The following is a 9904-nucleotide window of genomic DNA, read 5'->3' as shown; positions in this document are numbered from 1 at the left end:
TCTCCGATGACTGCTAGGGCTATGTTTAGGTTTGCTCGGAAACAGCGAACCCGGAGGGTCCAGTTGCATGTGGGGCTGCGTAAAGGCTCCCCTGGGGAGTTCTCTTGTACCCAAAGCCTTCCTTTGGGGGCACTTTTGGATGGTCCAAAGGGGCTCGCAACGCATTTCCTGGGGCCTGATTTTTCAGTCGTCTCCAATGACGGCTAGGGCTACGTTTAATTTTGCTCAGGAACAGCGAACCCGGAGGGGCCAGTTGCATATGGGGCTGCGTAAAGGCTCCCCTGGGAACTTCAGATGTACCCAAAGCCTTCCTTTGGGGGCACTTTTCGATGGGCGAAAAGGGCTCGCAACGCCCGGCTAGCTCAGTCGGTAGAGCATGAGACTTTTAATCTCAGGGTCGTGGGTTCGAGGCCCACGTTGTGCGCCATAAAGGCTGTCGTGGTTTAACCCGGCTGGCAGTTAAACACCACGCAGCCGTTCGCTCACCCTCCCCCCTCCCTCTCTGGGACGGGGGAGAGAAATGGAGAGTGAAGCCCGTGAGTTGAGATAAAGACAGTTTTATAAGACAGGAAAATAATAAAAACAAAATAATAACAACAATAATAATAATAATGATACAATGGTGATAATACGAAAGTAATAGTATGTACAAACAAGTGATGCACAATGCAATTGCTCACCACCCGCTGACCGATGCCCAGCCTAACCCCGAGCAGTCCGGCCCCCTCCCCCCAGCTAGCCACCCCTTTATATTGTTTAGCATGACGTCAGATGGTATGGAATACCCCTTTGGCTAGTTTGGGTCACCTGTCCTGGGTCTGTCCCCTCCCAGCTCTTACTGCACCCCCAGCCTGCCCGTTGGCAGGACAGAGCAAAAGGCTGAGATGTCCTTGGCTTAGTATAAGCACTGCTCTGCAACAATTAAAGCATCGGGGTGTTATCAGCACTCTTCTCATCCTAAGCCAAAACACAGCATTCCACCAGCTACTAGGAAGAAAATTAATTCTGTGCTAACTGAAACCAGGACATCTATGCAACGCATTTCCTGGGGCCTGATTTTTCAGTCGTCTTCGATGCCGGCAAGGGCTATGTTTAGGGATGCTCGGAAACAGCGAACCCGGAGGGGCCAGTTGCATGTGGGGCTGCGTAAAGGCTCCCCTGGGGAGTTCACTTGTACCCAATGCCTTCCTTTGGGGGCACTTTTGGATGGTCCAAAGGGGCTCGCAACGCATTTCCTGGGGCCTGATTTTTCACTCGTCTCCGAAGACGGCTTGGGCTACGTTTAGGTTTGCTCATGAACAGCGAACCCGGAGGGTCCAGTTGCATGTGGGGCAGTGTAAAGGCTCCCCTGGGCAGTTCACTTGTACCCAAAGCCTTCCTTTGGGGGCACTTTTGGATGGGCGAAAAGGGCTTGCAACGCATTTCCTGGGGCCTGATTTTTCAGTCGTCTTCGATGCCGGCTAGGGCTATGTTTAGGGATGCTCGGAAACAGCGAACCCGGAGGGTCCAGTTGCATGTGGGGCTGCGTAAAGGCTCCCCTGGGCAGTTCACTTGTACCCAAAGCCTTTCTTTGGTGACTCTTTTGGATAGTCCAAAGGGGCTTGTAACGCTTTTTCTGTGGCCCAGGTTTTCAGTGTTCTCCAAGGACGGCTAGGGCTACGTTTAGGTTTGCTCATGAACAGCGAACCCGGAGGGTCCAGTTGCATGTGGGGCTGCGTATAGGCTCCCCTGGGGAGTTCACTTGTACCCAAAGCCTTCCTTTGGTGACACTTTTGGATGGTCCAAAGGGGCTTGCAACGCGTTTTCTGGGCCCCGGATTTTCAGACTTCTCCCATGCCGGTTAGTGATATATTTAGCGTTGCTGGGAAAAATCGAACCCGGAGGGTCCAGTTGCATGTGGGGCTGCGTAAAGGCTCCCCTGGGGAGTTCTCTTGTATCCAAAGCCTTCCTTTGGGGGCACTTTTGGATGGGCGAAAAGGGCTCGCAACGCATTTCCTGGGGCCTGATTTTTCAGTCGTCTTCTATGCCGGCCAGGGCTATGTTTAGGGATGCTCGGAAACAGCGAACGCGGACGGTCCAGTTGCATGTGGGGCTGCGTAAAGGCTCCCCTGGGGAGTTCACTTGTATCCAAAGCCTTCCTTTGGGGGCACTTTTGGATGGTCCAAAGGGGCTCGCAACGCATTTCCTGGGGCCTGATTTTTCAGTCGTCTTCGATGCCGGCTAGGGCTATGTTTAGGGATGCTCGGAAACAGCGAACCCGGAGGGTCCAGTTGCATGTGGGGCTGCGTAAAGGCTCCCCTGGGGAGTTCACTTGTACCCAAAGCCTTCCTTTGGGGGCACTTTTGGATGGGCGAAAAGGTCTCGCAACGCATTTCCTGGGGCCTGATTTTTCAGTCGTCTTCTATGCCGGCCAGGGCTATGTTTAGGGATGCTCGGAAACAGCGAACGCAGACGGTCCAGTTGCATGTGGGGCTGCGTAAAGGCTCCCCTGGGGAGTTCACTTGTATCCAAAGCCTTCCTTTGGGGGCACTTTTGGATGGTCCAAAGGGGCTCGCAACGCATTTCCTGGGGCCTGATTTTTCAGTCGTCTTCGATGCCGGCTAGGGCTATGTTTAGGGATGCTCGGAAACAGCGAACCCGGAGGGTCCAGTTTCATGTGGGGCTGCGTAAAGGCTCCCCTGGGGAGTTCTCTTGTACCCAAAGCCTTCCTTTGGTGACACTTTGGGATGGTCCAAAGGGGCTTGCAAGGCGTTTTTTGGGGCCCGGGTTTTCAGTCTTCTTCCATGCCGGCTAGGGCTATGTTTAGGTTTGCTCGGAAACAGCGAACCCGGAGGGTCCAGTTGCATGTGGGGCTGCGTAAAGGCTCCCCTGGGGAGTTCTCTTGTACCCAAAGCCTTCCTTTGGGGGCACTTTTGGATGGTCCAAAGGGGCTCGCAACGCATTTCCTGGGGCCTGATTTTTCAGTCGTCTCCAATGACGGCTAGGGCTACGTTTAGTTTTGCTCGGAAACAGCGAACCCGGAGGGGCCAGTTGCATATGGGCCTGCGTAAAGGCTCCCCTGGGAACTTCAGATGTACCCAAAGCCTTCCTTTGGGGGCACTTTTCGATGGGCGAAAAGGGCTCGCAACGCTCGGCTAGCTCAGTCGGTAGAGCATGAGACTCTTAATCTCAGGGTCGTGGGTTCGAGGCCCACGTTGGGCGCCAAAAAGGCTGTCGTGGTTTAACCCGGCTGGCAGTTAAACACCACGCAGCCGTTCGCTCACCCTCCCCCCTCCCTCTCTGGGACGGGGGAGAGAAATGGAGAGTGAAGCCCGTGAGTTGAGATAAAGACAGTTTTATAAGACAGGAAAATAATAATAACAAAATAATAATAACAATAATAATAATAATGATACAATGGTGATAATACGAAAGTAATAGTATGTACAAACAAGTGATGCACAATGCAATTGCTCACCACCCGCTGACCGATGCCCAGCCTAACCCCGAGCAGTCCGGCCCCCTCCCCCCAGCTAGCCACCCCTTTATATTGTTTAGCATGACGTCAGATGGTATGGAATACCCCTTTGGCTAGTTTGGGTCACCTGTCCTGGGTCTGTCCCCTCCCAGCTCTTACTGCACCCCCAGCCTGCCCGTTGGCAGGACAGAGCAAAAGGCTGAGATGTCCTTGGCTTAGTATAAGCACTGCTCTGCAACAATTAAAGCATCGGGGTGTTATCAGCACTCTTCTCATCCTAAGCCAAAACACAGCATTCCACCAGCTACTAGGAAGAAAATTAATTCTGTGCTAACTGAAACCAGGACATCTATGCAACGCATTTCCTGGGGCCTGATTTTTCAGTCGTCTTCGATGCCGGCTAGGGCTATGTTTAGGGATGCTCGGAAACAGCGAACCCGGAGGGGCCAGTTGCATGTGGGGCTGCGTAAAGGCTCCCCTGGGGAGTTCTCTTGTACCCAAAGCCTTCCTTTGGGGGCACTTTTGGATGGTCCAAAGGGGCTCGCAACGCATTTCCTGGGGCCTGATTTTTCACTCGTCTCCGAAGACGGCTAGGGCTACGTTTAGGTTTGCTCATGAACAGCGAACCCGGAGGGTCCAGTTGCATGTGGGGCAGTGTAAAGGCTCCCCTGGGCAGTTCACTTGTACCCAAAGCCTTCCTTTGGTGACACTTTTGGATGGTCCAAAGGGGCTCGGAACGCATTTCCTGGGGCCTGATTTTTCAGTCGTCTCCGATGACTGCTAGGGCTATGTTTAGGGTTGCTTGGAAATAGTGAACCCGGAGGGGCCAGTTGCATATGGGGCTGCGTAAAGGCTCCCCTGGGAACTTCAGATGTACCCAAAGCCTTCCTTTGGTGACACTTCGGGATGGTCCAAAGGGGCTCGTAACGCATTTCCTGGGGCCTGATTTTTCACTCGTCTCCGATGACTGCTAGGGCTACGTTTAGGTTTGCTCGGAAACAGCGAACCCGGAGGGTCCAGTTGCATGTGGGGCTGCGTAAAGGCTCCCCTGGGGAGTTCTCTTGTACCCAAAGCCTTCCTTTGGGGGCACTTTTGGATGGTCCAAAGGGGCTCGCAACGCATTTCCTGGGGCCTGATTTTTCAGTCGTCTCCAATGACGGCTAGGGCTACGTTTAGTTTTGCTCAGGAACAGCGAACCCGGAGGGGCCAGTTGCATATGGGGCTGCGTAAAGGCTCCCCTGGGAACTTCAGATGTACCCAAAGCCTTCCTTTGGGGGCACTTTTGGATGGGCGAAAAGGGCTTGAAACGCATTTCCTGGGGAATGATTTTTCAGTCGTCTTCGATGCCGTCTAGGGCTATGTTTAGGGATGCTCGGAAACAGCGAACCCGGAGGGTCCAGTTGCATGTGGGGCTGCGTAAAGGCTCCCCTGGGGAGTTCACTTGTACCCAAAGCCTTCCTTTGGTTGCACTTTTGGATGGGCGAAAAGGGCTTGTAACGCATTTCCTGGGGCCTGTTTTTTCAATCGTCGTCGATGACGGGTAGGTCTATGTTTAGGGATGCTCGGAAACAGCGAACTCGGAGGGTCCAGTTGCATGTGGGGCTGCGTAAAGGCTCCCCTGGGGAGTTCACTTGTACCCAAAGCCTTCCTTTGGGGGCACTTTTGGATGGTCCAAAGGGACTCGCAACGCATTTCCTGGGGCCTGATTTTTCACTCGTCTCCGATGACTGCTAGGGCTACGTTTAGGGTTGCTCGGAAACAGCGAACCCGGAGGGTCCAGTTGCATATGGGGCTGCGTAAAGGCTCCCCTGGGGAGTTCACTTGTACCCAAAGCCTTCCTTTGGGGGCACTTTTGGATGGGCGAAAAGGGCTTGTAACGCATTTCCTGGAGCCTGATTTTTCACTCGTCTCCGATGACTGCTAGGGCTACGTTTAGGTTTGCTCATGAACAGCGAACCCGGAGGGTCCAGTTGCATGTGGGGCTGCGTATAGGCTCCCCTGGGGAGTTCACTTGTACCCAAAGCCTTCCTTTGGTGACACTTTTGGATGGTCCAAAGGGGCTTGCAACGCGTTTTCTGGGCCCCGGATTTTCAGTCTTCTCCCATGCCGGTTAGTGATATATTTAGCGTTGCTGGGAAAAATCGAACCCGGAGGGTCCAGTTGCATGTGGGGCTGCGTAAAGGCTCCCCTGGGGAGTTCTCTTGTATCCAAAGCCTTCCTTTGGGGGCACTTTTGGATGGGCGAAAAGGGCTCGCAACGCATTTCCTGGGGCCTGATTTTTCAGTCGTCTTCTATGCCGGCCAGGGCTATGTTTAGGGATGCTCGGAAACAGCGAACGCGGACGGTCCAGTTGCATGTGGGGCTGCGTAAAGGCTCCCCTGGGGAGTTCACTTGTATCCAAAGCCTTCCTTTGGGGGCACTTTTGGATGGTCCAAAGGGGCTCGCAACGCATTTCCTGGGGCCTGATTTTTCAGTCGTCTTCGATGCCGGCTAGGGCTATGTTTAGGGATGCTCGGAAACAGCGAACCCGGAGGGTCCAGTTGCATGTGGGGCTGCGTAAAGGCTCCCCTGGGGAGTTCACTTGTACCCAAAGCCTTCCTTTGGGGGCACTTTTGGATGCGCGAATGGGGCTTCTAACGCATTTCCTGGGGCCTGATTTTTCAGTCGTCATCGATGCCGGCTAGGGCTATGTTTAGGGATGCTCGGAAACAGCGAACCCGGAGGGTCCAGTTTCATGTGGGGCTGCGTAAAGGCTCCCCTGGGGAGTTCTCTTGTACCCAAAGCCTTCATTTGGTGACACTTTTGGATGGTCCAAAGGGGCTCGCAACGCATTTCCTGGGGCCTGATTTTTCACTCGTCTCCGATGACGGCTAGGGCTACGTTTAGGTTTGCTCATGAACAGCGAACCGGGAGGGTCCAGTTGCATGTGGGGCAGTGTAAAGGCTCCCCTGGGGAGTTCACTTGTACCCAAAGCCTTCCTTTGTTGACACTTTGGGATGGTCCAAAGGGGCTTGCAAGGCGTTTTGTGGGGCCCGGGTTTTCAGTCTTCTCCCGTGCCGGCAAGTCATATATTTAGCGTTGCTCGAAAAAATCGAACCGGGAGGGTCCAGTTGCATGTGGGGCTGCGTAAAGGCTCCCCTGGGGAGTTCTCTTGTACCCAAAGCCTTCCTTTGGTGACACTTTTGGATGGTCCAAAGGGGCTCGGAACGCATTTCCTGGGGCCTGATTTTTCACTCGTCTCCGATGACTGCTAGGGCTACGTTTATGGTTGCTCGGAAACAGCGAACCCGGAGGGTCCAGTTGCATGTGGGGCAGTGTAAAGGCTCCCCTGGGGAGTTCACTTGTACCCAAAGCCTTCCTTTGGGGGCACTTTTGGATGGTCCAAAGGGGCTCGCAACGCATTTCCTGGGGCCTGATTTTTCAGTCGTCTTCGATGCCGGCTAGGGCTATGTTTAGGGATGCTCGGAAACAGCGAACCCGGAGGGTCCAGTTGCATGTGGGGCTGCGTAAAGGCTCCCCTGGGCAGTTCACTTGTACCCAAAGCCTTTCTTTGGTGACTCTTTTGGATAGTCCAAAGGGGCTTGTAACGCTTTTTCTGTGGCCCAGGTTTTCAGTGTTCTCCAAGGACGGCTAGGGCTACGTTTAGGTTTGCTCATGAACAGCGAACCCGGAGGGTCCAGTTGCATGTGGGGCTGCGTATAGGCTCCCCTGGGGAGTTCACTTGTACCCAAAGCCTTCCTTTGGTGACACTTTTGGATGGTCCAAAGGGGCTTGCAACGCGTTTTCTGGGCCCCGGATTTTCAGACTTCTCCCATGCCGGTTAGTGATATATTTAGCGTTGCTGGGAAAAATCGAACCCGGAGGGTCCAGTTGCATGTGGGGCTGCGTAAAGGCTCCCCTGGGGAGTTCTCTTGTATCCAAAGCCTTCCTTTGGGGGCACTTTTGGATGGGCGAAAAGGGCTCGCAACGCATTTCCTGGGGCCTGATTTTTCAGTCGTCTTCTATGCCGGCCAGGGCTATGTTTAGGGATGCTCGGAAACAGCGAACGCGGACGGTCCAGTTGCATGTGGGGCTGCGTAAAGGCTCCCCTGGGGAGTTCACTTGTATCCAAAGCCTTCCTTTGGGGGCACTTTTGGATGGTCCAAAGGGGCTCGCAACGCATTTCCTGGGGCCTGATTTTTCAGTCGTCTTCGATGCCGGCTAGGGCTATGTTTAGGGATGCTCGGAAACAGCGAACCCGGAGGGTCCAGTTGCATGTGGGGCTGCGTAAAGGCTCCCCTGGGGAGTTCACTTGTACCCAAAGCCTTCCTTTGGGGGCACTTTTGGATGGGCGAAAAGGTCTCGCAACGCATTTCCTGGGGCCTGATTTTTCAGTCGTCTTCTATGCCGGCCAGGGCTATGTTTAGGGATGCTCGGAAACAGCGAACGCAGACGGTCCAGTTGCATGTGGGGCTGCGTAAAGGCTCCCCTGGGGAGTTCACTTGTATCCAAAGCCTTCCTTTGGGGGCACTTTTGGATGGTCCAAAGGGGCTCGCAACGCATTTCCTGGGGCCTGATTTTTCAGTCGTCTTCGATGCCGGCTAGGGCTATGTTTAGGGATGCTCGGAAACAGCGAACCCGGAGGGTCCAGTTTCATGTGGGGCTGCGTAAAGGCTCCCCTGGGGAGTTCTCTTGTACCCAAAGCCTTCCTTTGGTGACACTTTGGGATGGTCCAAAGGGGCTTGCAAGGCGTTTTTTGGGGCCCGGGTTTTCAGTCTTCTTCCATGCCGGCTAGGGATATATTTAGGGTTACTCGGAAACAGCGAACCCGGAGGTTCCAGGTGCATGTGCGGCTGCGTAAAGGCTCCCCTGGGGAGTTCTCTTGTACCCAAAGCCTTCCTTTGGTGACACTTTTGGATGGTCCAAAGGGGCTCGGAACGCATTTCCTGGGGCCTGATTTTTCACTCGTCTCCGATGACTGCTAGGGCTATGTTTAGGTTTGCTCGGAAACAGCGAACCCGGAGGGTCCAGTTGCATGTGGGGCTGCGTAAAGGCTCCCCTGGGGAGTTCTCTTGTACCCAAAGCCTTCCTTTGGGGGCACTTTTGGATGGTCCAAAGGGGCTCGCAACGCATTTCCTGGGGCCTGATTTTTCAGTCGTCTCCAATGACGGCTAGGGCTACGTTTAGTTTTGCTCGGAAACAGCGAACCCGGAGGGGCCAGTTGCATATGGGCCTGCGTAAAGGCTCCCCTGGGAACTTCAGATGTACCCAAAGCCTTCCTTTGGGGGCACTTTTCGATGGGCGAAAAGGGCTCGCAACGCTCGGCTAGCTCAGTCGGTAGAGCATGAGACTCTTAATCTCAGGGTCGTGGGTTCGAGGCCCACGTTGGGCGCCAAAAAGGCTGTCGTGGTTTAACCCGGCTGGCAGTTAAACACCACGCAGCCGTTCGCTCACCCTCCCCCCTCCCTCTCTGGGACGGGGGAGAGAAATGGAGAGTGAAGCCCGTGAGTTGAGATAAAGACAGTTTTATAAGACAGGAAAATAATAATAACAAAATAATAATAACAATAATAATAATAATGATACAATGGTGATAATACGAAAGTAATAGTATGTACAAACAAGTGATGCACAATGCAATTGCTCACCACCCGCTGACCGATGCCCAGCCTAACCCCGAGCAGTCCGGCCCCCTCCCCCCAGCTAGCCACCCCTTTATATTGTTTAGCATGACGTCAGATGGTATGGAATACCCCTTTGGCTAGTTTGGGTCACCTGTCCTGGGTCTGTCCCCTCCCAGCTCTTACTGCACCCCCAGCCTGCCCGTTGGCAGGACAGAGCAAAAGGCTGAGATGTCCTTGGCTTAGTATAAGCACTGCTCTGCAACAATTAAAGCATCGGGGTGTTATCAGCACTCTTCTCATCCTAAGCCAAAACACAGCATTCCACCAGCTACTAGGAAGAAAATTAATTCTGTGCTAACTGAAACCAGGACATCTATGCAACGCATTTCCTGGGGCCTGATTTTTCAGTCGTCTTCGATGCCGGCTAGGGCTATGTTTAGGGATGCTCGGAAACAGCGAACCCGGAGGGGCCAGTTGCATGTGGGGCTGCGTAAAGGCTCCCCTGGGGAGTTCTCTTGTACCCAAAGCCTTCCTTTGGGGGCACTTTTGGATGGTCCAAAGGGGCTCGCAACGCATTTCCTGGGGCCTGATTTTTCACTCGTCTCCGAAGACGGCTAGGGCTACGTTTAGGTTTGCTCATGAACAGCGAACCCGGAGGGTCCAGTTGCATGTGGGGCAGTGTAAAGGCTCCCCTGGGCAGTTCACTTGTACCCAAAGCCTTCCTTTGGTGACACTTTTGGATGGTCCAAAGGGGCTCGGAACGCATTTCCTGGGGCCTGATTTTTCAGTCGTCTCCGATGACTGCTAGGGCTATGTTTAGGGTTGCTTGGAAACAGTGAACCCG

General features: G+C 53.9%; 3 non-coding genes across 3 annotated transcripts; all 3 read left to right on the top strand.

The window, feature by feature from the left end:
- The first annotated feature begins 351 nt into the window (after window positions 1–351).
- Window positions 352–424, top strand: TRNAK-UUU (transfer RNA lysine (anticodon UUU)). Its single transcript has one exon. It is a non-coding gene; the product is annotated as a tRNA-Lys (tRNA).
- Window positions 425–3128: 2704 nt separating this feature from the next.
- Window positions 3129–3201, top strand: TRNAK-CUU (transfer RNA lysine (anticodon CUU)). The gene has a single exon. It is a non-coding gene; the product is annotated as a tRNA-Lys (tRNA).
- Window positions 3202–8755: 5554 nt separating this feature from the next.
- Window positions 8756–8828, top strand: TRNAK-CUU (transfer RNA lysine (anticodon CUU)). The gene has a single exon. It is a non-coding gene; the product is annotated as a tRNA-Lys (tRNA).
- The last annotated feature ends 1076 nt before the right edge of the window (window positions 8829–9904 follow it).

The sequence above is a fragment of the Anas platyrhynchos genome, chromosome 34 (genome assembly GCF_047663525.1).
Source record: "Anas platyrhynchos isolate ZD024472 breed Pekin duck chromosome 34, IASCAAS_PekinDuck_T2T, whole genome shotgun sequence".
Classification (NCBI taxonomy): domain Eukaryota; kingdom Metazoa; phylum Chordata; class Aves; order Anseriformes; family Anatidae; genus Anas; species Anas platyrhynchos.
Note: the sequence above shows the minus strand (reverse complement) of the source record. Positions and strands in the feature narration are given on the sequence as shown.